This window comes from Hypanus sabinus, chromosome 15 (assembly GCF_030144855.1).
Source record: "Hypanus sabinus isolate sHypSab1 chromosome 15, sHypSab1.hap1, whole genome shotgun sequence".
NCBI lineage: Eukaryota > Metazoa > Chordata > Chondrichthyes > Myliobatiformes > Dasyatidae > Hypanus > Hypanus sabinus.
The window spans coordinates 82,629,628-82,653,089 of record NC_082720.1 but is presented as its reverse complement, the minus strand read 5'-3'; the positions used below and the strand labels follow the sequence as shown (position 1 = coordinate 82,653,089).

The window sequence follows — 23,462 nt, the reverse complement described above, 5'->3', positions numbered from 1 at the left end:
GAGCAAGGTGGCTGCTGGGCCTCGCTCAGACGAAGCAGCGAATGTCTTCGAAATCATGAAAGAAATAATGGAGGTCCAGAAAGATATAAAGCAGCAGCTCCATGATATTAAGGCAGAGCTCGCCAGCGTTAATCAAAAAATAGCGGTGGCAGAGACTCGCATTGAGAAGGTGGAAGATCGCTTTCAAAACATGGAACAGATACTGAGCAAGACAATAAAAATAATATATCACCAGGAAGGTAAACTGCATGACCTGGAGGGAAGATCGTGGCGGAAAAATATCAGAATCTACAACGTTCCCGAAGGAGCAGAGGGCCCGTCTATGACAGAGTTTGTCGGAAAGTTACTGCGGGACGCGCTGGATCTTCCCCCGGCTATGAAGCTGGAAGTCGAAAGAGCTCACCGCACATTAGTCCCAAAACCTACCCCGGATAGAAAGCCACACTCAATTATAATTAAATTCCTTCGGTACAACACCAGGGCGGAGATTCTACGAAGGGTCTGGGGTAAAAAGAGAGTGTTTTTAGAGGATAAGTTAATATATTTCGACCAAGATTACCCCCCCACCCCGTGGTCCTCCAGAAACACAAAGAATACTCTGAAGTAAAGCAACTACTAAAGAAAGATAAGATTAGATTTTAAACTCCGTACCCTGCTAAACTTCAAGTGTTTTATGACAACGGGACACAGTTGTACCAGACAGTGGAAGAGGCGACTACAGACATGAAGGCTAGAGGGTTGCCCATCAGCATGACCAAAACGAAGGTAAGCCTGGCTGAGGAATTATCCCGCTCGGCTTGGGAAATAGTGTGAGAATCAAGAAGGCAGGAGACGGGAAAAGGCTGAGAGAAATACATCAGGAAAAGACCGGGAGTTTCCCAAAGACAGTCCTCACCCCCTTCAGAAGAGCCATAAGATTTGGCTAACTTTAAAAACGTTGAGAAAAACGTTATTAAAGACCTCAGCCTTGGAATCACACGTTCATTGCCATTTTCGTTATTATTTGCGTTTCTTGGTTCTTATTTGTTCAGGGAGTAGATCGATTAAGTTTTATTCTAATTTCAATGATACATTGACAGATAAATACAGATGGCTAAGGACAAGGTAAAATTCATTTCTTTTAATGTAAATGGGCTATTAAATCCAATCAAATGTAAGAGAATTTTATCCAAAATGAAAAAAGAACAAGCCCATGTAGTATATTTACAGGAAACTCATTGAAGTGATAATGAGCATAAAAAACTAAAGAGAATGGGCTTCACTAATCTGTTTTTCTCCTCATATAAATCAAGACATAGGAGAGGAGTTGCTATTCTTATCTCAAGTAGGCTAAATTTTGAAAAAGTATTTGAAATGGGAGATAAAGAGGGCAGATATATTCTGGTAAGGGGGAATATAGACGGCAATTCAGTTACTCTATTGAATATACAGGAAGTGATATTGGCTTCTTTCAGAAAATTACTGATATTATGTTAACTGAAACAGAAGCTTTCCTGATATGTGGGGGAGACTTGAAATTACAATTACTACCAAACTTAGACTCTTCCAATAGAAAAACCTATGAAACAAAATCTTTACGTAAGAAAGTCAATACACTTTTTGAGGATGTTGGTTATGGAGGGACCTTTTCCCTGACAGAAGGGATTACACTCATTATTCTGCTCCGCATTCTGTATATACAAGAATAGACTATTTCATAACATTTGGAAAAGACAAAATAAACACCTGTGGAATTGGGACAATAGATGTAAGTGACCAATCACCTATATCTGTTGATTTTGACCTACAACCAAAGAATACTATTTGGAAACTAAATTCAAGTCTACTCAATGATCCATACTTTAAGGAACAAATTAAAAAAGAAATCAGTCTCTACTTAGAATTTAATGATAATGGAGAGGTTTCACCTCCCATTTTATGGGATACTCTGAAGGCAGTCTTAAGAGGGAAAATTATAGCAATATCTTCATGTAAGAAAAAAATAAGGAATAAAACATTAGAGGAATTACAATATAGGCTAAAGGAACCAGAGAAAAAACACAAATTGAATTTGGCACAGGATACATTAGGGGAAATTAAAAGAATTAGGAATGAAATAAATAATTTGGCTATGCAAGAAATCAGGAAAAACTTAATGTTTCTGAAGCAGAGACATTATGAAAGTGGAAAGAAATCTATGAAAATACTGGTGTGGAAACTGAAAAAAAAGGATAGCAGAAAATACAATTCATAGAATTAGGGACCCAAGAAAGAAAATAATAAAAACTAAGCTAAGTGAAATTCAAGAAGCTTTTGAAGTGTTTTACAAAACTCTATATTCCAAAGTTCCCGGGGGAAGCATAACCCAAATTGAGACCTTCTTGAATTCTCTAGAGTTACCCACTTTAAGCAAAGAACAAAATAGAACAATGACTGCTGACATAACTGAAGTTGAATTAAAAGCTGCATTTAGTAGGCTTAAATTAAGCAAGTCACCAGGATCAGATGGGTATATGGCAGAGTGGTACAAAGAATTTAAAAATGAGTTAATTCCTGTTTTACTCCCCACAATGAAATGGGCTCTAAAAAAGGCACAAATGCCACCCTGTTGGAAGGAAGTGATAATCTCAGCTATATCGAAAGAAGGCAAGGATAAAATGGAATGCGGGTCATTTAGACCAATATCCGTTCTTAATGTAGATTATAGGTTATTTACCTCCATCATGGCCAAACGATTAGAGGAGTTTCTACCCATACTAATACATAATGATCAGACAGGTTTTATACGACATCGCCAGACTCAAGACAATATACGAAGGACACTATACATTATGGATTATATACAAAAGAAAATCAAAGCAATAGTGATAAGTGTGGATGCTGAAAAAGCATTTGGTTCAGTTAATTGGAATTTTCTTTACAGAGTCTTACATAGATTTGGCTTCCAAGACACAATTATTAAAACTATACAGACACTATATGACAATCCTACTGCTAGGATTAAAATCAACGGATATTTATCAAATAGTCTTACCCTAGAAAGGGGCTCGAGACAGGGTTGTGCATGGTCACCACTACTCTTCGCATTATATCTGGAACCATTAGCTCAATACATCAGACAAAATGAAGATATCAGGGGAATTACTATTAAAGGGACAGAGCATAAATTGGCTTGTTATGTGGATGACATGTTGATCTATCTAGGGCAACCAACATACTCTTTACCTAAATTGATGCAATCCTTTGAACAATATGGTCAATTATCAGGATACAAGATCAACATAGATAAAACCCAATTACTTTCATATTACTATAGCCCAACAAGAGAAATTGAAAGTCGATATCCCTGGGCATGGCACACAGAGCCTTTCAAATATTTGGGCATCATTATGCCGAAAGATTTGGCAAAATTATCAGAATATAATTATCAGCCTTTATATAAAAAAATTAAGGAAGATGTGGCAAGATGGAGCCTGATTCCTTTTTTCAGTCTCAGTTCAAGGATTGAGTCTATTAAAATGACTATACTGCCCAGACTGTTATATCTCTTTCAGACCCTACCAATAGAGATTAATCAAAATTAATTCAAGGAATGGAACAAGATGCTATCAAGGTATATTTGGCAGGGTAAAAGGCCTAGAGTTCATCTCAAAACTTTGCAATTAACAAAGGAAAAGGGGGGATGGGGCTTGCCTTCTCTTAGAGATTATTATTTTGCAGCACAGTTGAGAGCTGTGATATGTTGGTGCAACCCATCATCTGACGCTCAATGGAAAAACATTGAGGAGCGGGTACTTCCCATCCCCATACAAGCAATTTTGGGTGATAACAACTTGCAAAGGTACATAAATACTATTGATAACCCATGGGTGAAACTGACTCTTAAAATATGGAAAACTACTATAAAAGAATATAATCTAGAGAGAGATATTACAATTCTTAAATGGTGTGCATATGACTCAGATTTTACACCAAATAAATTGGATGCTAGATTTAAGGACTGGACAGCTAAAGGAATAACAGTTCTTTGCAACATAATGAAAGAAGGAACACTGTTCAGTTTTGAAATGCTTAAAGAGAAACCCTTATTAGAAAAACAAAATTTTTATCGGTATTTACAGATACAACAATATGTTAATAAAATGCTTAAGAATGTAACCAAGGCAAATACGTGCTTGATAGAGCTCTTTAGAAAAGCATATAATTCAGATAATGGTAGTAGAATCATTTCAAGCATGTATAAGGGGTTGTCAAATCTTAAAACACATTTGACTTCATACATTAAAACAAAATGGGAGAAGGAAGGAGGGATAATTATACCTGAGGAAGAATGGACAACAACATGGAGATATCAATGGAAGTGTACCAGTTCACAGAAATGGAAGGAGTTCAGATGGAAAAACTTGATAAGATATTTTATTACATCCTCTCAGAAATCCCATTATGATAGTAACCTCCCTGTTTGCTGGAGAAATTGTGGAAATCAAAATGCAAATCATTATCATATTTTTTGGGACTGCCCTGTTATCAAAAACTATTGGAGGAGGATACACAATGCCCTACAAGAGATCTTTAAATGTGAAATACCCTTAGAGAGTAAGACCATATATTTTGGATATATACCTCAAGAATGGTTGAAAAGAGATAAATATTTAATGAATATACTGTTGGTGGCTGGTAAAAAGACTCTTACTAGGAAATGGTTATCACAGGAGAGCCCAACTTTAAATACATGGATGGAAATTACAATGGACATTTACAAAATGCAGAAGATAACAGCATCTGTTAACCATAAGCTGGAACAATTTGATTCATACTGGGAAAATGGTTTAACTACATAATGCCTCATAGGCCTGATTTTATTCTCACAAATCAATTAATCTGTTGTAAAAAAAAAGATCACTCCCTACTTGTACATAGTTCTTTCCTTTTGCTTGTTTTTTCTTCCCACTCTTTTCTATAAGTGTATACCTCAGATAAATACTTTGTGGAGATTTGTGATATATATGATTATATGATATATATGTACAACGTCTGAAATACATCTTATGGAAATGTTTGTTTGATGACGAACTTCAATAAAAAAATTACAAAAAAAGAAAGCTTAAGGTAAATGAACTCTAGGGGCAAGTGATGATAATATGTTGGAATTCACCTTGAAATTTGAGGAGGAGAAGCTAAAGTCAGATGCATCAGTATTACAGTGGAGTAACAAAAATTACAGAGACATGACAGAACAGTTAGCCAGAATTAATTGGAAAGGAACACTGGGAAGTATGGCAGCAGAGCAGCAATGGCTGGAATTTATGGAAGCAAAGAGGAAGAACTATTCTAAAGGCAAGATGATACAACCTTAGCTAACAAGGGAAATCAAAGCTAACAGAAAAGCCACAGGGAGGGCATACAACAAAGCAAAAATTATTGGGAAGTTAGAGGATTGGGTAGCTTTCAAATACCAACAGAAGGCAACTAAAAAGTCATTAAGAAATTAAAGATGGTATACAGAAGTGAGCTGGCCAATAACATTAAAGAAGATACTAAAAGTTTCTTCAGATGCATAAAGAGTAAAAGAGAGGCAAGAGTGGATGTCGGACCTCTGGAAAACGATGTTGTAGAGGTAGTATTGGGGGACAAGAAAGTGGTGGACAAACTAGAATTCAGAAGGCCTTTGACAAGGTGTACTCATGAGGCTGCTGAACAAGCTAGGTGCCAGGCTACTACAGGAAAGATTCTAGCATGGATAAAGCAGTGGCTGATTGGCAGGAGGCAAAGAGTGGGAATAAAGGAAGCCTTTTCTGGTTGGCTGCCGGTGACTAATGATGTTCCACAGGGGTTTTGTATTGGGACCAATTCTTTTTACGTTATGTGTCAATTATTTGGATAATGGAATTGTTGCAAAGTTTGCAGGCGATATGAAGATAGATGGAGGGACTGGTAGTTTTGAGGCTACAGAAGGACTTAGATGGATTAGGAGAATTGACAAAGAAATGGCAGATGGAATATGTTGTCGGGAAGTGTATGATCATGCACTTTGGTAGAAGAAATGAAAGGGTTAACTATTCACTAAATGAGAGAATATACTAAAATCTGATGTGCAAAGGGATTTGGGGGGGCTTGTGCAGGATTCCCTGGAGGTTAATTTGCTGGTTGAGTCTGTGGTGAGGCAGGCAAATGTGATGTTAGCATTCGTTTCAGGAGAACTAGAATACAAAAGCAAGGATATAACGTTGAGACTTTATAAAGCACAGGTGAGGCCTCACTTCGAGTATCGTGAATAGTTTTAGGCCCTTTTTCTTAGAAAGGATGTGCTGAAATTGGAGTGGGTTCAAAGGAGGTTCACGGAAATAATTCCCGGATTAAACTGCTTGTCATACGAAGACAATTTGATGGCTCTGGGCATGTATTCACTGGAATTTGGAAGAGTGGTGGGTGACCCAATTGAAACCTATCGAATGGTGAAAGGCCTTGATGGAGTAAATGTGGAAAATATGTTTCCTGAGGTGGGAGTGTCTAAGACCAGATGACACAGCCTCAGAATGAGGAGTGTCCTTTTAGAACAGAGATGAGGAGGAATTTTTTTACCCAGAGAGTGGTGAATCTGTGGAATTCTTTGCCACAGACAGCTACAGTATGGAGGCCAAGTCTTTATGTATATTTAAGGCAGAGTTCATGGATTCTTGATTGTTCAGGGCATGAAGGGAAACAGGGTGAAGGCAGGAGATTGGGGCTGAGAGGAAAAATGGATCAGCCATAATGAAATGGCGGAGCAGACTTGATAGGCCAAATGGCCTAATTCTGCTCCTATATCTTATAGTCTTATTGTGTTCAGAAAAGTTTACTTGATCAGTACATAGAGGCCCCAACTAGAGAGTGTGATACTAGATTTCCTATTAGGGAGTGAGATGGGCAGGTGGCAGAAGTTTGTGTATGGGAACACTTTGCATCTGGTGATCACAATGCCATTAGTTTCAAGATAATTATTGACAAGGATAGGACTGCTCCTCAGGTTAAGATTTGAAGTTGGAGAAAGGCCAATTTGGATGGTATCACAAAGGACCTAGCAAGTGTGGATCGGGACAGGTTGTCTGCTGGCAAAGGTGTACTTAGTAATTGGGAGGTCTTCAAAAGTGAAATTTTGAGAGAGATTGTATGTTCCTGTCAGAATAAAAGGCAAGCATAACAACTATAGGGAATCTTGGATTTTGAGAGAACTTGAGGCCCTGGATAAGAAAAAGAAGGAGGTACACAGCAGGTGTAGGCAGAAAGGAGCAATTGTGGTACTTGAGGAGTGTTAAGAAATGCAAGAGGACACTTAAGAAGGAAATCAGGATGGTTAAAAGAAGGCATGAAGTTGCTCTAGCAGACAAGGGTGAAGGAGAGTCCCAAAGGCTTCTACAGACATATTAACTGCAAAAGGATAGCAAGGAACAAAATTGGTTATCTAATATCAGAGTGGTCCTCTATGCATGGAACTGAAAAAGATGGGGGAAATCTTAAGCTGATCTTTTCCCACCTGCATTTACTCTGGATGGGAACACAGAGCCTATAGAAGTGAGGCCTAACAGCAGTAAGGTCATGGACCATTCACAGATTAAAGAGGAAGAGTTATTTCCTGTTTTGAGACAAATTGAGAAATTAGGGAGGGTAAATCTCAGGACCTGACAAGGTGTTTCCTTGTATCCTGTAGGAAGTTTGTGCAGAAATATTTAAAATGTCCTTAGCCACAGGTGAGGTGCCAGCAAGTTAGTGAATAGCTAATGTTGTTCAATTGTTTAAGAAATACTCTAAGAATAATTCAGAAAGTTGTAGATCAGCGAACCTGACATCGGTAGTGGTTAGTTATTGGAAGGCATACAAAGGGGCCAGATATATATGTGTTTGGATAAACAGAGACTGATTAGAGATAGTCAACATGCCTTTGAGAATGGTAGCTTGTTTATAACTAACCTTAACAAGTTTTTCAAAGAAGTTACCAGGAAAGTTGATGAAGCCAGGGTAGTGGATGGTGTCTACATGGACTTTGACAAGGTTGCACATTGGAGCTTGGTCAAGAATGTTAATGCTGCTTAGCATTCAAGGTGAGTTGGTAAATTGGATTAGACATTGAATTTGCAGGAGAAGTTGGAGAGTGGCAGTAGATGGTTCCTACTGACAGGAGGCCTTTGATTGGTGATGTACCGCAAGGATTGGTGCTGGGTCCATTGAGGTTTGTCATCTACTATATATCAACAATCAGGGTGAGGGTGATAATGCGGTAAACTGGATCAGCAAATTTGTGGATAACACCAAGATTAGGGGTGTTGTGGACAGCGAAAATGACTATCAAAGTTTTCAGCAGGATCTGGACCAGCTGGATAAGTGGACTGGAAAGTGGCTGATGGAACTTATCAATGTTTATAAATCAGTGTTAAGAGTACAGGAGTTGGGATATTATGTTGAAATTGTGTAAGATGTTGGTGAGGCCTAATTCTGAATATTGTGCGCAGTTTTGGTAACGCACCTACAAGAAATATGTCAAGATTGAAAGAAAGCAGAGAAAGTTTGCAAGGATTTTGCCAGAACTTGGGAACCAGAGTTATAGGGAAAGGGTAAATAAGTTAGGACTTTATTTTCTAGTGTGTAGAAGAGTGAGGGGACATTTGATAAAGTATTCAAAATTATGAGGTGTATAGATGGGTAAATGCAATCAGGCTTTTTCCACTGAAGTTGCTGAGACTAGAGCTTGAGGTGATGGGTTAAGAGTGAAAGGTGAAATGCTTAAGGAGAACATGACAGGGAACTCCTTTACTCAGAGGGTGGTGAGAGTGTGGAAGGAGCTGCTAGTAGAAGTGTAGATGTGGGTGTGGGCGTGATGTCAATATTTAAGAGATGTTTGGGTAGGTACATAGATGGGAAGGGTATGGAGGGCAATAGTCCAGGTGCAGGTTGATGGGAGTAGGCAGATTAATATTTCAGTATGGACTAGATGGGCTGAAGGGCCTGTTTCTATGCTGTCCTTTTCTATGACTCTATGGCCAGTATAAATGTTCTGACTGTGTACTGATAATAGTTATTACAAGAAAGCAGATCTCTGTCATACCTAGAATAAGGACATGTTTGCACTGATATTCTTCCTATCATTTAATATATATATTTATTTCTCCTCCACATGGTGCTCATAAAATTTGGATGCTCCTTGCATTTTCTTCCACACTACCTCCCAATCCAGGCCTGTTATCCTCATTCCCTACATTATCTTGCCTTTGAGAAGTTCATCAACACTGATGAGATTGGCCGCCTTTGAGAGTAAAGGTTAAGTGGAATATGAATCAGAAACTATCAGAATACACTGGATGCAGGTTCTAAACTTTGAGACAGGTAACTGACAGACACTATAGCTTTTGATTACCGAAATGCATAATTTACCAATGTGAAGAGCCCAGCTGTATTCAAGATTTCACTTTCTTGTCAGTTGTACAGGAAACAATCATCATTATGAACCCACTAAGTGTAACTAAATTAAATATTATCTTGTTAAATTGCAATGATTGTTAAAGTGCTCTAGAATCATGTGCTTAACTGACAATCATCTGCTTTAGTCTTAGTAGTTCCTTTCATATATTGTTTCTCTAAGGAAGGAACAATGCCAAAACTATTTCTAATGCAAAGTGTTTCAGTTTTTGCATGGGAGTCAATGATTTCCACTGGGCCATTTAGAATAACATACCATACGCCCATCTGTGATGTTGAGATACATCCTAGGATGCGCTGGGAAACATCATCAGTGATGTAACCTGGTGTCATCGGGTGTTTCGGGTCTTTCAACATCAGACTCCTTTGCTCAGGTGACCCAGCTAGGGTTGATTAGGCCCCAGCTTGTGTCCCAGCAGCATTGGTCCGCGGATCACACCTCTTAATCCTTAGCCAAATGGAGGCACATTCAGCAGCCTCTGTGTGGTCCTGGTGGCTCTTCACTTTGCTGCCCCTGCTATGCCAAGGAGAGAGCAGGGTCTGCAGAATGATCGGCCAGCAAAACCTCTATACCCCACCTCTACAAGCTTAAGTGAGGCAGAACTGGCTCTGAGTTATTTCAGATGCATGAAAGTGAGTCAGTTTTCAAACAAAACAATAAATCTAAAAGTATGCTGGGAATCATTCCTCAACTATAATACTCCGGACGAATGGGCAAATGCAAGGTTTCTGCATTCTGCTACAAATAGTAACGTCAAAAGCATTCTTATTCGACACAAATTTAGCTGTGCTAATGAACAGAATCCTTTCCTTTAAAAGTAATTTGAGACACTTAAAACTGCCTGCATAATACATCACAATGGTTTCTAACTGCCTATATTTCTTGATACTACTAATAATAGAACAAACTTTTGCACAAATTTGAAGAAAACTTGATGATGTAAACATATCTTAAATTTTAAATGATGGAGGCCCAATATCAGCATTTTTGCTTATAAAATATTCAGAACTTTCAGACACTCAGACAGAGACCGGTATCTCTGAAATACAGGCACGTGCTTCCTTGCAGTTTGATGCACCGCTGGCCGGCTGCTTTGTGCTTGCTGGATTAGGAAAATTGATTAAGGGAGATATAAATTGTTGTGCTTTCTTAAACTCAAGCAATGCCAAAAACATCACAGCAGGGCATACAGGCCCTCTTCTTGTTACCACCATCAGGAAGGAGATAAAGGAGCCTGAAGATTCATATTCAATGATACAGAAAAGGCTTCTTCCCTTCCAGATATCTGAATGGTCCATGAATACTACCTCATTATTCCCTTTTTGTTCCCTATTTATTTATTTTGTAATTTATAGTAACTTTATAAACTTTATAGTAACTGCACTACTACCGCAGGACAATAAATTTCACATCATATGAGACGGATAATAAATATAATTTTGATTCTTTTTGGCAGAGTCACTATCTTAAGATGGCGCTAAACGGCGACTCCTTTGCTTGTATCTTCGGAAACAGCTTTATTTCTACCTTTGATATCTCTTTTTTTCCATTTCACGGCATAGGAGGTTCTCCTGAAGACCCTGACCTGGAGTTACTCTCTGACTTTGGTTCTTTGTGGGAATGGGACCCCTCTCAGGGCCTCATGACCGGCCACTTTTTAATATCCAAAGGACGCAGCCTGGAAGAAGAGCATGCCTTCAGGGTTTTGTGGCCCTGGGGACATGCTGACTCTAGCCCGGTGCCCCTGACTGAAGCATTACGGGAGAACATGGAACATCGGGAGCAGTGGGTTAGCTGCTGGGGGGTTGTGTGCCCGGAGAGCTGTGCCATTTTGGTGCTGACTCTCCGGGTGCAGAGCTTGGAAAAAGTGACTCAACAGACTTATAACATCATGAATCAGTGAGCTGTTTGTTATGTCTCCCCTCTTGCTGTGAAATGGGGACACCCCTTAGAGAGAAAGAGAGTCTGTGGTATGTTGAATACTGGGTGAACGGGTACTGCAAATCTGTGTCTCTATTGATGCTTTGCTGCACGTTTGAGTGCTCGGTGGAGGGTGCTAATGTTTTTTTGCTGGTGGGGGGAGAGTCATTGCCTTGCTGCTGCTTGTGCCTGGGAGGGGGAGCGGGGGGGTCTTTGGGGTTGTAACGTTTTAACTGTCATTCATTCTTTGGGGCACTCCTGTTTCCATGGATGTCTGCGAAGAAAAGATTTTTCAGGATGTATGTCGTATCCATTTCTCTGACATTCAATGCACCTATTGAAACCTATTAACTGTGAGGAGGAATTAATTTACATTGAAATACAATGAGTAAAATACTTCAAAGGGGCATCTTATTTATTGTTCTATCATTGAGCAGCAACTACGCTCAGTTTAATACAATGATTTGAAAGAAAAGTAAAAATAAAAATTCATGGCTTTTAGAAAAAGATTCTGAAAGAAAACTTTAGTTCTTCTGAAGAGAGAGCATGATTTATCAATTTTAAAAAATGTGTTCTGTTTTGCAAAATTACCATCAGAGGTTTGCGTAATGCCAAGATTATCTTCCTATTGTCTACTTCTAGTTTTAAATTTATTGTATTGTCAATTAAGCTGAAGGAAAAAAGAACAGAATTTGAACATGTCAAGGTCTGTGCAGGAGAAAGTTTGAGCAACACATAGGAAGGAATTCACAGAACAATTGGAGAGAGAGCATAAATCACACTTTAACACAATTGCAGTAAATAATAATTCCTGTAATATATTCTAGAAGAATGAGCCACTCAAGATATATGTATTTTGATAATATGTTGACTTTGAACTTTGCACTTTTGAGTGCAAGAAGACATTTTTGAAGCATGAAGTTCTTTAAATTAGTTCAATAGTTCCATTTAATATCAGAGAATGGATGCAATACACAACCTGACATTTTTGTTCTCTGCAGACATTCACAGAAACAGTAGAGCGTCTCGAAGAACGAGTAACAGTAAAAATGTCAGAACCCCAAAGCCCCCCCACACCCAAGCAGCTGCAAAGTATCGACCCTCCCCCTTCCACTTACTTCAGCGAGAAGCATCAGCACAGTCTACCCACCAAGCAAGCAATAGCAATGTCCCTAAGAAAGGATTACCCTTCCCTTAAATTAGGAAAAAATATAGTGGGAATGGAAATCAATAAACTGAAATAAACTTATTCTTTTAACTAAAAATTAAAATTATTTGACATGTGAAACTTCCATGAATTATAAATGCAAACAAAAACACAACAAAGTTCAGTATTTACCTTTTTCCCATTGTCAATTATTAAGGCTCCTGTATGTTCCCCTACTTCAAATATCATTAATCAGCACAGTTTCCTTCTGACAAATGTTATGAGTGATGAACAGACCTGATGGAAATGGGGTGCAGAGTTAACCATCCCCCCCCCAAGAACAATGAACTACTGTTGTTGCTATGCTGCTACTGAGAGAGAGAGATGAAGCCCAGGCAAGGACATCTGCTGCAGATAAGAGGGAGAGAGAGACTGTTGATCTATTGTATTTTGACTCTTCCTGGATTATTTACCTTTCACTACAAAGACTTTACTTTGCTCGTTAACTTTCCTCAGGAGATAGCAGGAGTAGCCTGATTTGATGGACACAGTCATTCAGAGTTGATGGATAGCTGAAATCCCATTAGTAGGGATAAGAGACAGATTTGGAGAGACACCCTTCAGATACACCAGTGGACACTGACTGAGTGTTGTGAACCCACAGGAAGGTGGGGGTTTCGGAGACTGAATCAGGAGATCGGTCAATAAAGCTCACAGTATTATGGCAGGGCCGGTGAGGACTTGTGTGTGTGTCCACTCATGCCAGAGTGACAAGTCCATCACAGAAGAATGGTCTAGCTGAAGAACAGAGGGGTCATAGCTAAATGACCACAACGATACGACGGAATAAGAAAGCAATAGAAGGTTTGCCTGCTGCAGCTGTTACATCTCGCTCACTCTCTCTCTCTCCCCAACAATAACACAACAACCATAACTACCTCAGCATGCATGAACTGAACTTTATACTTTCCTATGACAATTCATTTACCCCTAGACATCGATAGAGCTTGTTTATTATTGCTTATTATTATTCCTACACTTTTAAGTTTATTACTGCTAACTTGTTTTATAAGTATATTTGCATTTTTGATACTGTATTGTGTAGTTTACTAATAAACATCTTTAGTTTTTGGAACCACCAGACTCCAACGGATTCTTCTTTCTCTGCTGGTCTGACACCCAGTTACGGGGTACATAACACAAACATGGTCATGTCAGCAAAAGCAGGTAACTGGTGCATACCACAGAATAATATATTATTATTTTTTTTTCTCTCAGCTGAAGCTGGTAAAACTAGAGCTACGGACATAGCCAAGCACACTCATTTGTCTGTTGCTAGGAACTTTCAGACAATTCTGGTGGTGTTTAGTATTGTGGTTTTCTGAAGATTCACATAGATATTACTGTGTAGCCCTAATTGTTTAATGCTATTGTGTAGTGGCTTTGGGGTGACACCAATTGTACAAACGTTTGTAGATATTATTATCAGGACAATGTATATCTTGTTCATGTACCAAAGTCTTTCAATTTCTTCTTTTACTTCAGAATATTTCTGGTGTTTTTCACTTATTGAAGTCTGTAAGATATGTGTTTGGAATGGGTATATTTATTAAATAAATTGTTTCTCCTCTATTATTATATCTGCATGGTAATTATTGAACCATAATAACTGATCGGCCATAATATAATTTGTGGTATTCTGACTCTAAAACTGGATCAGGCTTGTACCTACAGTAAGATTTGATTTCATTTATGAGTTTGTACTTCAAAACGAGACTTTGAGGATTGCTGTTTACCACCTGATTGTGCCTGTGTAAGTAATCATATTGTGTTAAACACAGGATCCTATAATGTGTTCTATTGTTTCTGGCTTTTCTCAGCATTTTCTACATTTATCATCTTGAATTTGTCGGTATTGTATTATGTATTTTAGACAATTTTCTGTGTTAACCACCTGGTCCTGCATTACCACAAGGAACCCTTCTGTTTCTGGGAAGAAGTTCATTACTAACGCAAGAAAATGTCTAGGAGAATTTGCGTAAAGTCAGATTTTGGTTAAGTAGGCTCATTTGTTCCAAAGCGTTAATTTAATTAACAGATCACAATAATATGATAGCACAATGAGCCTGCAGCCTGCATTATGTTGTGGCTTACACCACCAAATTATAATTACTATACTCTACCTCAGATTTCATTTCTTCCTGCCCACTCTTAACCTCTCCCACCATGTAACCTTTGAAATCTATATTTACGTCGTACTCCTCAGACTCAACAACACTGATGAATTCATTCCCATTGACCACAGCCAAGGCTATTTCTTTGTTGACTTTAACACTGTTACTTTCCTTTCCATTCTCATCTCCACTTTCTGCCTATTAGTCCAAAGAAGAGTTATCCAATTCACTTGCAATCATACATTAATTATCAAGGCTTTCTAATACGGCAATAGATATAGAATCAAGCAAGATTAATATGATATTATTGATCTTGTTCACCTCAGTCTTTACTGCCTTTGCACTCTTCTATTCAGGTAGAAGTCTAAAATCAATCCCACAAGCTCAAAGGGAATGTGTTGAGACTGAGGAGAAAATCTTGAGATATTTAGATTAGTGGACAAAGAAAAGAAGAGGTTTGAACAAGGGCAAAAACAGTAGAGCCACTGGTCTTAACATTAGGGACAAAGTAGCTCTTTGGACAAAATTTTATCCAAGATGATCCAAGATCTGTAGGTTTTACTAAGCGGAACAGTCTGACTATGAACGTTGCAATCATATATGTGATTTACTAGAGGAAGTTAGCAGATCCAGCAGCAATTTTGGCAAAAAAGAATATGATGTTTTAGACTGAGACTCTGCATTGTTAGCCTGTATAAAAGGAGAGGGGGAGAGGTCGGAAAGAGACCAGCAGAGGATGGATGAACCAGGGAGAAGCGAAGGGCGATGGGCAAATGGACCATGTAGTGGGTATGGGGTTAAAAGACTAAGATAAGCGATGAATCCAGGATGGGGAAGGGGTGCAGGGGTTTGCTGATGTAGGAACACAAAGGAAACCAGAGCTGACATCTGGTAGGTAAGGAAGATGAGAATAGGAACCATTGGGAAAGGTAAAAGACAAATGAGACCAAATGCAAGAGGGAATTCAGTAATTGAAATGTATAGATAGCAGTATAGAAAAAAGGGCAAAAATAAAAAGAATTGAGAAGGATCATAAAGGAGGAGGGGATGTAGAAAACATGAGGTAGGGGTTACCTGAAGTTGGAAAATTCAGTATTCGTAGCATTACATTGTAGATTAGTCAGGTGGAAATGAGGTATTGTTCCTCCAGTATGCCTTGAGCCTCACCCTGGCAGAGGAGGCTGAGGATGGACAGGTCAGTGTGGAATGGGAAGGGGCAGTGAAATAGCATGTGATTAACAAGAGCTCGAGCACTGAGCTCATTGATCGATCAGCCGCTCAGCAAATCCGTCACCTGGTCTGTGCCTAATCTTGCTTCTCCACAGCGGGGTGAGGTCCAACCCAAGCTAGAGGAAGAACACATTATAATCTGTTTGGGTAGTCTACAACCCAATGGTATGAACTACGAATTTTACCATTTTCAGTAAAGCTGACTATTTGTGTTTTTCTCCACACCACCCCTCTCTCTTTCCAATCAACCTTCACTCTGCCCATTTTGTTCCCATAACTCCCTAACTCCTCCAATCCCCAACACTCATTTTCATCACCCTGCCCTCATGGCTCCAGGCACCTACTCCCCCATACATCTCATCATGATTTCCACGCCCAATATGGTCCCACCTGCAGTTCAATGCTCTCTTACCGAGGTTAATTCCCGGGATGGCAGGACTGTCATATGTTGAAAGATTGGAACGACTGGGCTTATATACACTGGAATTTAGAAGGATCAGAGGGCATCCTATTGAAACATGTAAGATTATTAAGGGACTGGACATGTTAGAGGCAGGAAACATGTTCCCAATGTTGGGGGATTCCAGAACCAGAGGCCACAGTTTAAGAATAAGGGGTAGGCCGTTTAGAATGGAGTTGAGGAAAAACTTTTTCACCCAGAGGGTTGTGGATCTATGGAATGCTCTGCCTCAGAAGGCAGTGGAGGCCAATTCTCTGGATACTTCCAAGAAAGAGTTAGATAGAGCTCTTAAAGATAGCGAAGTCAAGGGATATGTGGAGAAGGTTTGTTTCAAGTTTGTTTTAACAGGTATCCTAAAAATTATTGTATCTTCAGGTGTTCAAATTGAATTGTCCTATTAATGTGAATGTTCCACACTACTCTTCCTGAAGTTTCTAATTATAGATGGCTTGGATTGGCTTCCTGTTGCTTTGATTGGTAGCGATGAGATCAAATTCCTCTCATCCCAGCTGTCTGCCTCTCCTTAACTTTAAGCAGGAAAAAAGCATCTTCATGCTCTGCTGAGAAAAGGATTAATTAAGTCTTCTAGGAGTAGCCATTACCCAGATGGCACATATTTAAATAAAGATGAGAGCACAAAAAAAACTGAGATAAACAGGCTGCTGGAAGAACTCAGCAGGACAAGCAGCATTTGCAGAGGCAAATGTCAGGATGAAACAAAGAAATAAGTAGAAGCCTTACAATATTCCATCGCCAGTGATACAAAGAGAACACAAAAAACATGTGGAGTGTCCAGTACGCTAATAAAAATGTTATTAAGTATTCTGTGCTTATAAAACCAGCAACCACAGTGTATTTTTATCACCATTGAGTATTTTGTGTGACAGTATCATCCTTCAGCATTTGTTTATGCAGTATAACATCAATTTAATTGGAATCAATACCCTAACTTGATTAACTGTATGAACAATACTTCTTCCTGTCTGAAGTTGCTTCATCATTTTATCTTTCACACCTCCATGTTAGAAAGCTAACAGCCTAATCTATCCATGCTTCATTTGGAATGAAAAAGATTACAACTTTCATCACATTTACTAGGAGAACCAGAAGCAAGTAACCATATTGCAACGTAAATAAGGATTTTCGACTGTCATTTCTCCTGAAACTGAGCTCCAAACGACTTAATTCAGAACACGGCCTAGCGGACGATGACAATTGTGAACTGCAAATTGACAAGAATTCCAATCTGCAAAATACAATCTGGTCCATTAGCAACAGTCTTCTCAGTATTTCCCTGCAGGTAGTGATATCAAATGGCCACTTATACACATTTAAAAATCTCTTTACTTCAGGTATAGAAGAAACTCTGAATCTTTTAAATGATTGCAAATCAAAACCCTTTGTGTAAGTGTGATGTTAATGTGATGTCATTAGAACATAAGGTTACAGTGGTATTTTAGATTCTTTAAGCCAGCAATAGATTACTTCATTGAATATCAACATGACATTTCAGCTCAAGCACATTAGTCAGAGAAATCTGTAGTCTCAATGCCACATCAGAAAGCTAAGATATGTTAAATTAAGTTGATGTCCTCATTTATCCAAGCTAATATAAAATTCACTTTACACTCGCATTAAGTATTTGTTCTGTCACAGCTATGGGGTCTGCGCGCATTCGCAGGTGGGCTGCAGAATGGGTTCGGCAGTCACACTCGTAAATGTTCCATCCAACTGGAGCTTCATTGTTGTGGTACTTAACACCCTTCCTCTCGTTCAATCATATCAAGACTTGACCAAAGGCACAGCAATGTCTATGCTCCCTTCTTGCCTTCATCCTTGTCCCAGGGAAGAAGAATACCATTTTGATTGAAGCTGTAAATGAGCATTGTTTATTTAGCAATAAGTTGTTGCTTTCTAGCCACAGTGTTGGTGTTAGCTTTCAGCTTGAGTGTTTTAGTTGATGGTCTTGTTGGCTTAGCATTGTTTTTTTCTTTTTCCTGCACAGTTGTTTAGACAGTGAATTGTTCATCTGCTTTAGTGCCTCCCTCTGCCCTTGGGCCAGAACCACACATTTGTGTCAGCAAGTCTCAACCAGCTAAAATGGACCCAGTGGAGAGAGATCAGCTGATGTTGGCCATGAATTTTGTTGGCAAAGCCAAGTGAGGCTGGTTTGGCTGATGTGGCTTGGGCGGTGCAACAACTGCTCACAGAGTGGCCAAACTGAAGTTTGTTGGTCAGCTAGAGAGGTTAAAGTCAATGGAGTCTGGTTTGCAGAAATGGCTAATGCAGTGCTTTCAGAGTGGCAAGCCCAGTCCAAACAGGAAGAGCAAGTGTCAGGCTTTCAGTGACAGTTCAACAGACAGCTGGAATCAGGTGGCAGCCATTGCTGTCCTCACTGCCGCAAGTCCGGACAGTCCCACTCTGCATGTCCTGATTTACATGATGAAACTCAGACAGACCCCCTACACAGCCTGGCCAGCAGTCTATGAGAACAAGTTTCTCCCACAGCCTGGTCCTTATGCCACTTCATGATTGATTTCAAGAGAGTGATCTTCCAGTACAGGGTCAGGAAGGAGCCCAGCTACGTCAAGGGAAAGGGACAGTGAGGGACAGCAGAGTGAAGTTCTACATGCTTGCAGTTGAGAGAGAATATCAATGTCAAGGCTCGGGATGGTTGGCCTCTGGGCATTGGAAAGATCAACCTTTCCACAGAACCCTTCCAACTTCTTCTAAAGGGCAACCAGAGGGAACAGCTCTCCTGTCTTGTTGATTCACCTGAACTTACTGCTTCATCTTCCTTGGCTGTCTCGCCACAACCCACAGATTGATGGGTCCCCAAAGGCACCCCAAGAGGGGGATGGCAGGTCCTTCTACCCGTCTGGGTTCAGCTCAACCCTCTATCAGCGTATCCCCAGCTGTGCCAACTGCTAGTCTGGATCTGTCTGGTGTTCCAGCTGAATATGCTGAACTTCTTGAGGTCTTCAGTAAGAAAGAGGCCATTTCCCAGCCTCTACACCAGCCACGTGACTGCATCATTGACCTCTGACCTGGCACTAGTCCTCCCCAGTACCAGCTCTTTTCCCTCTCTCATTCAAAAACGTGCCTATAGAAGAATACATGTAAGAGGCATTAGCCTTGGGACTTATCTGCCCAATCAACCTCGCCAGCAGGGCTCGGCTTCCATTTAGTAAACAAGAAGTATGTCAAGCTTAGTCGCAGCATTGGTTACTGGCCCCTCAAAAACATTGCAGTGACGAACTGCTGCTCTCTTTCCCTGGTTTGCTTCTGTGTTTCAACACCTCCAAGGAGAAACCATATTTGCCAAGATAGATATGCGTAAGGCTTACAACCTGGTTTGTATCCGAGAAGGGGACAAGTGGACGACAGCATTGAACACCTCCACCGGCCACTACGAGTACCTCGTGATGCCTTTTGGTCTGGACAATGCCTCTGCTGCATTTCAGGCCCTGGTCAAAGATGTACTCGGGGTAAAGTTGCAGGAGCACATGTCAGGAAGGTTTTCAGACGGTTTCTCGAGGATAATGTTTACACCAAGCCTGAGAAGTGTGAGTTCCATAAAGAGCAGGTGTCATTTTGGGCTTCTTGCTCACCCCGTCCAGGGTGGCATGTTGCTGCGTTTCTTTGGCTGTTGCGTGTACAAGTCCTCATGCCTCGGTATCATCTGTTGCGTTTGCTGGCAAAGGAGACACCGGAGCTGGCAATACGCCGCGGGAGTCTGCGTTGTGTTGGGGGCTGGCCCGTACCATCAGTATTGCCCTCTAGTGTTCGCTCCTGCAATTACAGGCTGGAATGCCTTCATCTGTGACTGTATTTGCCTGAAATGAGAAACTGCTGTGGATTGCTCTTGCAAAAAGATTGCTCCAGTACAACATCCATACTCTGTCATTTTATAGGTCATGACAATCCAGGACTTGGGCTATATTATTATTTTTTTTGTAATTGTACTTTTTCTGTTATCACACTTACATGTGCTATATGTGCTGTGTGTGACTGTAATATAACAGATTGCGTCTTGGCCCCCATGGAATGCTGTTTTGTTTGGCTGTACTCCTCTGTATGGTTGAATGACAATTAAGCTTGTACCAGAACATGAAGATGACTCTTGACCCCAGTTCACAGTTCATGTATGCATCGAATCGAGCTTATCAGGAGAGCTGTGTTGCCTTGCGAATCTGCAGAAATGTAATTGGCATATTCAAGCATCCACTCAACTGCCAGAGCTACACTGAAGGAGCCTTGTTGAAGGTCTCCAGAACTGATGCAGTCTGCTGCGTGTTGCACAGTTTCACCATAGGATTCCTTGACACTATCTGCTCACGGGGAAGGTGCTGAGCAAAACTGAGAGGAGAAGACAGGAGACCCACCCTAGAAACCCACTTTTTAGCTGGGCCACTTATGGCCAAATCATATGAGCACTGAGTAATAAACACAACTTAATTGTTTATTCATCGGAAGTTTTTCAGCTTTCCTTTCATCAGTTGCCTTTCATCACATCATTTGCTTGGCCACAATGCTATAGTACAACCTGATACAAATTAAACATTCCAAGCTAAATCTTGGAATTTAAAGAATGCCAAATGTGTATTAATCAATCTCACCTATCTTATTAATGCTTTTCTTATACATGGCTTTCTCAATACTCCTATACAGTTCTACTCCATTGGATAATGGAAAAATGCTGCCTCTTGATCACCTTGCCCTGATGTTACATTCGGACAGAGAGAAAGATGGGCACAAAGTTTAAGGTGATGTACCTGTCATCGTTGAAGAGGTGACAGGATGTGCAAAACTAAGACGTGGTTATCACAGGAAGAACTAAATAAATGAGAATATGATGGAGTTCATCAACGTTAACCAAGAGTTCGGTTGGAATTTCTTGAAGAGTGATGGAATTATCGTGCAACAACTTCTGTGGTTACCAATACAGTTGAAGGGATCCAGCATTTCAGGGAGTACTTATGATTCTAACTACCCATGCACCCCGCTTATAAATTTCCTGCAGCATTGCTTCTAGGTTCCATGTGTCTGGAAGATCATCCAAGATGTCCTTTCCCTTTAGGCAGAAATTCATCACTGGTGAATATGGACTAAACACATAACGTGGCAGCATTCCACTTCCAAAAAAGTTCAATTCCACTATCACGTCAAAGGTGCAGAAGGAATCAATGCTGTCATAAATTTCCAGTGGCTTGGATTTAATCCTGATCTCCAGTGCTGCTTGGAGTCTACGTGTTCTCCCTGTGACAACATGGGCTTCTTCCAGCTGCTCCTGTTTCCTCCCACATCCTGAAGACATATGCACTGGGAGGGTAATCAGCCATTGTATTTTACTCCTTGTTTGGCAAGTGGTAGGATTTAGGTGCGGGGTGAGGGGTGCTGTCAGACATACCTGTGATTTGCTATTCCAGTAATAAGCACTATACATAAGCTACTATTTATAATTGCACATTTTTCCTTCAAATTTATGGACATGGAATTCTGTTTTCAAGCCATCCCCTGTATTATTGTGAATTTGCCCAGATGGGTATACAGACCAGATATTTGAACTGTGTTTAGTTAATTGATCTAAACCAGTGCTAGGTAAGAAGTTAAGTCAGTAACTTGAGACCTCATCTTTGATTTTCAATCCTAATCACTATTCAACAACCGAATGGAGTTTTCAGGGAAGCATATGATTGGACTCAAGTGACATGTGTTCTGCAAAGGAATGACCAGCCAGTTTTTACCAGTTTTTTCACTGAATGGTAGATTTTTGATAAACACATGAAAATAATACAAATGTATATTAGCAGTGAGCAGATAAAGACAAGCAAGGGGGAAATGATGCAGTAAAATTGAAGGAAATGGCTGAAACAAAAGAAGTAAGATAAAGAGTGTTGTGAAATTTTTATCTTCTATCTTTCAGAAATGCCAAATCTGCAAGTGCATTGTTTAGCAAGAGCTCGTAAACCATAAAGCCTGTCTAACAGCCATTTTTCTTACCTTGGAACAGAGCTAAAAATAAATTTCATACACTGTCTGCCCTGTCAGTTTCACTGCATAATATAGTTATGTCGGCTGTCATACCCAAGAAAATGCCTTAATGCCACAATAGAATCACTTCCCTTTGTCAGCTACTCACTATGGAAATGAGAAACACTTTTGCAAGACTGCTTGACAGATGACACAATACAAAGGCCATTTTGAAACAAAATTTGGCACTTGGAAAAAAAAGGTATTTAGCACAAATGAGATTGAATTTAAATATCACAACTGGAAATTCTTCAATGTAAGCAGCTCAGGAAAATCATTTCATAACATGTTTAATGACAATCACACATTTCCTTGCGGCATTGAAGTAAACAGGTTATCTGGCATTTCCCAGCTCTTTAGTTACGCAGTATCTGACGGCAATGGAACAGCAAAATCAATGCTAAATCTACTTAAAAGTCATTTGAAGCTTCTGGTATACCTGATCCTTATTCATCACTCCAAAGGCTTTACTAACATTCTGCTTTTCATTACAAGCTTAATAAGGCACAGACTGCTTCTCTCTTTCACCATAAAACTGGGGATGTGGGACCTTTGTAATTCTCAGTGCTATGAGGTGGTTCCTGATAATTGGCAGAGTTCTCTCTTTAACGTTATCTACTGTCTTCCTCCACTACCTTTGTTATATCTGCACAGAGGGTAAGATACTTCCTTCATGACAGATGGCTTACAAAGCACATATGATGATGACAAATTAAGTCCTCTCTCCAGAATACTGGAGAATACTTTCCAAGCAGAACCTTGTCCTGAGGAACCAAATGAAGACATATTTTAAACTTACAATGTGGCCCTATGGCTATGATAAACCTCCCTGCCTAGTAGGTTGTCAGTATAACAGATACAAAGTGAAAAAATTAGGAGCTTCCTGGATGAGTGATGTTCAGTGGCAGAGTAGCACAATGTTTTACAGTACAAATGGCCTGGATTGCCTTTAAAGGGTCTGTAAATTCTCCCCGTGACAATATGGGTTTCCCTACGGGTTCCCCAGTTTCCTCCCACAGTCCAAAGAACTACCGATCAGTAGGTTAATTGATCATTGTAAAATCGTCC

At 39.9% G+C, this 23,462-nt stretch overlaps 1 pseudogene; it reads right to left on the bottom strand.

Annotated features, from left to right (window-relative positions):
• Positions 1-21,678, bottom strand: part of LOC132405273 (rap guanine nucleotide exchange factor 6-like) — a 64,611-nt pseudogene extending 42,933 nt beyond the window's left edge.
• Between the last annotated feature and the right edge of the window lie 1,784 nt (positions 21,679-23,462).